This window comes from Lissotriton vulgaris, chromosome 9 (assembly GCF_964263255.1).
Source record: "Lissotriton vulgaris chromosome 9, aLisVul1.2, whole genome shotgun sequence".
Lineage (NCBI taxonomy): Eukaryota > Metazoa > Chordata > Amphibia > Caudata > Salamandridae > Lissotriton > Lissotriton vulgaris.
In genome coordinates, this window is record NC_141697.1 from 478,781,352 (window position 1) to 478,786,528 (window position 5,177).

The window sequence follows — 5,177 nt, forward strand, 5'->3', positions numbered from 1 at the left end:
AAGCAATCCTACCCGTCAAACATGGTATGACCCAGTCAAACGCCAAGTGCCTCAGTTCCTTTGCAATGCACATACATTCATCAAGTTGTTGTATAAACTCTGCACATTCTTTATTTTGTATCACATTCAAAATTACAGAGCTAATGTCAAATCTGGTTTTAAAACCAGCCCGATTAGTGGATATCGGTAAAATGAATTTATCAGTTCATCACACCCCTTGTCTGTCTTCTCCTGTGGGATCAGCATTGAAATAGCCAGAATCTTCCAGCTACCCTCTGTGTAAGACGTCTGACCACCTGCATGACTGCGGTGTGATGCAAACATTAGGTACAGGACCATTATATTTCTTTGTGGCATCTTGGAGCCTCCTCTAAATGAGATTGATGACTATTTCAAAGCTACCCCACATTTAGCATGTCTAGTGAAACAGGCACAATGAAACCTGGCATGCACTCTCTGCTTCAAATGATTGGAGTGAGAGCATATTTATCCTGAGGGAATTGCTTCAACTACCTCAGGCTATGCGCATCAACGTCGCTTTTGGTATTAAGAAAAAAATGGATAGGATGTACTTCACATTATCATGAACCATCTGTGTAAGAGTATGGGAAGAATCTGTGAGCTCCTGGACAGTTTTTCTCTGCAGAAGGCGCTTTATATCTTGCAGACAGGGTGGTTGGTGCCATGAACAGGTGAATTTCTCATTACACAGGTTAAATATCATGTATTTTCCCTCATTTTGCATTATAATTGTTACATGAAATTGCCAAAATGACACCATTATGTCACATCTCGTAATTTCAAGTCCTTCCACATAAAACTCATTTTGCGGGAGCACAGGAACAATATAAACTAACACAACAGGAGCAGCTGTTTGTGACCATTGTTTATTTTGCACTTTTTTTTATAATTAAACACATCCTCAAGTTCAAAATGGATCTGAAAGTTTTTCCAACATTTTGCAAGTTTATGAAAAGACAAATTACAGGGATGTCGCACAGCCCTAGTTGGCACCATATCCAATTGCCTCTGCTTCTTCTAGGCGATAGTTCATGAGATTCTGCATGATGCAACTTTTAACAGCAGTGAGATTTGTGCATCCTCTATGCAGGCTCTTAGATCATCTTATGATTTGTCTGTTGGCAGTCTGGGTAGATGCTATAGTGAACAGATGATAGGCAAACTAAGAGTTTATTGAAGCTCAAATTAAGCAGCTGGCAGATAAAACAGGTGGTGGTCCATCAAATACCCTCATTCATGGTACATTGACGTGTGAAGCAAGCCCTCAGTTAATACTTTTCAAGGAAATAGACAAAGGACATACTTCATTTTATTGGGATGCTTCCACAACTCTGCCTTAGCACCTGTTAGAAAATGTCCTAGAAAGTGTCATTTAAAGATTTGAAAAATGACTACGGAGCACGGAAGGGATAGGCGGTATAAAGGCGTTTTCAGAACATTCTTGCAAAAAATATATACTTTTTTTAACTCTTAGAGCAGAAGTTTCCGAAAGATTGTGGTTATTCTTCATAATACATCTAACATACAAGTTTTATTGGCCATATTAGTCTTCTAGGAAACCACCCTCTCTCACTCTAGTTGTTTTTCAATCTTTAGATTAGATATGAAAAGCTTGACATAACAGTGAAAAATGTGCACAACGCCTAACAAGTGCATGGCTGACGTAGTTCATGATACTCAGCCAAGGATTATGAGTGTACATACCTGGGGTGAACCGAATCTGGATAAAACTGTAAGTAAACACTCAAACCTAAAAGGAGTGATGGCAAAATATCATTTAGAAATGCAAATGAAACATTAGGAAGTATATTTCTTTCAGTTGATCAGAGTTATCTATTGCAGAACTAGTTAAAAACAGAGTTCTTAAGATTCCACTAAGTTGTATATTCAAGTAGAACAACACATTTGAGTCTTCATTTAAATCCCTTACATAAAATTCATGACATAAATTGCTTGCAAAAAACAAAATCTTCGTCAGTAAGCAATCACATAGCTCTTCCGTGATCCACCATGACCCTACACATTGTTATGCGCACAGTTGGGATCAATCAATGGGTGGATTGAGACATGGCTCCATGGCTCAATGAAGGAATGAAAAAGGAATCGATGCTGTAGTGTCTTGCTTTAAGAGCATGTTGTCCTAGACCATGCATAGAATGTGGAACCTTAAAGATTGCTAAGGAAGGCTGTGGAACTGGTCAGTTGACAGTTGACAGTCTTCGGTGCTGGATGGGCTCTCTGATGTCTTCAACTTGATACAGACTGTCAATACTTCATTTCTTCTGCCTCCTGTGTTCCTGAGGGGGTGAATCCTACAGTGGCTCAATTAATTCAACACAAACACAAGGTGATTTCCTTGTGTTTGCTTTACTTTGTTTCAATTAATTCAACAACACGAATAAACATGTTGAGCTACATGGAACAAACAGTCTATATTCTGTCAATAAGTGTGAGCGCTCTGGTTTTCATTTACGCTTCCACATGATAACATCTCCCTCTCCAACACTACTACCACCAACTCCTGTGAAACATCTATTGTGGATAAGCATTTTAAAAAGAACCAATCATCGGAGACTAATATTAGTGTCTAATACTTTTGCTCTACAGAATCCGGAAATGCCAGACTCAAGACATTATGGCATCTCAAATATAAGCGATCTAATACTCGAACTGAGACTGTCGTCATCTCTACATGATAACACAGGAGTTGAAGAACAGGAAGAGGAACAACAGAGAAGGAGTTCACCCCCAGCAAGGGTGAATGACCCTTTGCAAGGTTCAATATCTAACTTAGAAATTACAACGTTATCTAGTGCTTCAATGATAGAAGTAATGTTGATCCTACAGAAGACCTTGCAAGTCCTGCTGGAAGTCTCTGTAATATATAATGACATTTTGAAAGACCAAAAAGAGCAATTACAAATAATTGTGGGGGAGTTGAAACAGATAAAGGACCATATGCCTTCTATGGTGAGACCGGTAACAGGAGAAGGACTATTGTTAGAGAGGGAGGAGGAGGAGGAAGAGCAGGCATATAAGGGTAAACAGAGCATATACATATCACGATACCCAATGCTCATACAAAAATGGGGAGAAACAACAAAGTATAAACAATATATACCTAGAACAAGGAGACAATTGAGAAGGGGTAAGAAGGATTCGAGTATAAAACAAAAGAGAAAGGAGGATGTGATTACAGTGGAAGGATATAAGGATCCAGCGAATGACCTGAATAAACATCAGGAACAGAAATTAGTGAATAAAGTTGTAAAACCTAAGAGAATGATACTGAACCCGACACTACTAGGCATGAACAATAACGTGCAGGTGGGAAGGCTTGGAGAAAAAGGAGAATTTGAAGAACAAAAGAGGGAAGGGAAAGGGAAGGGTATGGAAGAGCCAGAGAGGAAAAGGGGAGGGGTGGTTAGGAGAAGTACTAATGAAAAAGAAAGTGAAATGGAGAATGATTTACTGTTATACCTTGAATCAACAAATCATAGGAATGACGGAAAGAGAAGAAGAAAAGTAATTCTCTTAAATCAAACTCAATGGCTTCACACCTTCTCTAAATGTGGAGGTCTGAAAGACATAGAGACAGAAGACTAACCCTGGGTGTAGTTCACGTAGTAGCGCTACACGTAGCTACGCCCAGCGTAGTGCACTGTGCAAAATGCTGTTTGCACTGATTGCACAGTGTTGGTTGCTTGTCTGCACTATGCAATCAGTGCAAACTGCATCTTGCACAGTGCAAGCGGTCGTTTTCTGCCACTCGAGCAGATTTCTACTCGAGCGGCAGCTTTCTCAACGCGGACTGGTAGTTTCTCATCGCGAGCAATCGCAAGCATACGCGACCACTCGCAATGAGAAACCTGACCTCCCTGTGTTGAGAATCTCAACAGGAGGTTTATTTTTCACGCTTGCAATTGTCAACTGGATGTTGCTTATCGCGAACGAGGAAAAAGTCTCGCCAGGATGTCATTTTGCTCGCTCGCGGTCGCCAACTTGACGTTGAGGACTGCGAGCAAACAAAAAATGCCCGCTACGCTACGTGTGTTAGCACTGTGCTAACTGTAATTCGCGTAGTGCGAAGTAGCGCAAACTTCGCAAACTACGCGAGCGTAGCGTAGCACTTCGCCCAGGGTTACAGAAGATCTCAGACAAGTAGGATCCACAGTAAATAGACAGGGACAAAAAGTAATAAAGGTCTTGCTATAATCACGAGTGGTAAAGGTAGCATTACTGAGTGCAGAAATGGATTTGCTGGAACAAGGAACTAGATTAGTCCCTGAACAGGAAATAAGAGATAGGGACTTAGGTAAGCAACCCTTCCTAAAAACCACACAGGACTGGGTATGAGGCTGATTTGATTGATGGAGCAGGCATATGGAAACAAGGAAGATCTAAAAAATACGCTGCAAACTGACATAAGGGAAGAGTAAAGAAAAGGAATAAAACTAACAAGTAGATATAGGCCTTTAACATCATGGGAGAACGACGAAAAAAGCTGGTTGGGTAAAATTGATTAGGATGTAGGGTTGTCACACATCCTCGGCATACTTACTTGGAAAATCAATGGTTACAATAGAATATCTAAAATAGACGAATTAAAAAAAAATAATCAAATGCCTCGAAATTGATTACCTACAAGAAACTTGGCTGTGCGACAAACCCCTCTGCAGGAAGGGTACGTACAATTGAATACACAGCTAGGAGAAGCCAGTTTGGCCGTCCGGTGGGCAGGCAAATAACTATGATATCAACGAATATAGCCAAACATGTGGTCCTTCTAAAAAGTTAAATGCAAATGGTGTGTGGCCGGTAGAGTGCACCTTTGGGATCCTAACCCCGATTATGATGGTATAATCATTGTAAATGTTTACATGCAGGGAGGTGGTTATAAAGAATACAAAATAGACCCGAGTAAGTTCAAAGAGGATATTGAGGAAATTACATGTGTCTATTGGAAGGGCTTGGTTTTAGTACTAGGTGACTTTAATCACAAATTAGATCCCTGTAGGGTTGATCTTGGATGTAAAGAGATATTGATGGCCTACAATATCAATGTCACTAGTTTCCCTAGGGCTGGATTTACTGCGCGTGATATGGCCTTATGTAACTTTATGAGTTCAAGGTGCCTAGTTTGTGTAAATGGAAGG

At 40.3% G+C, this 5,177-nt stretch overlaps 1 protein-coding gene across 1 annotated transcript in view; it reads right to left on the reverse strand.

Moving 5' to 3' along the window:
- SYNE2 (spectrin repeat containing nuclear envelope protein 2) overlaps positions 1–5,177 on the reverse strand; it is a 1,750,628-nt gene that overhangs the window by 1,639,557 nt on the left and 105,894 nt on the right. The gene's annotated exons all lie outside the window — the stretch shown is intronic.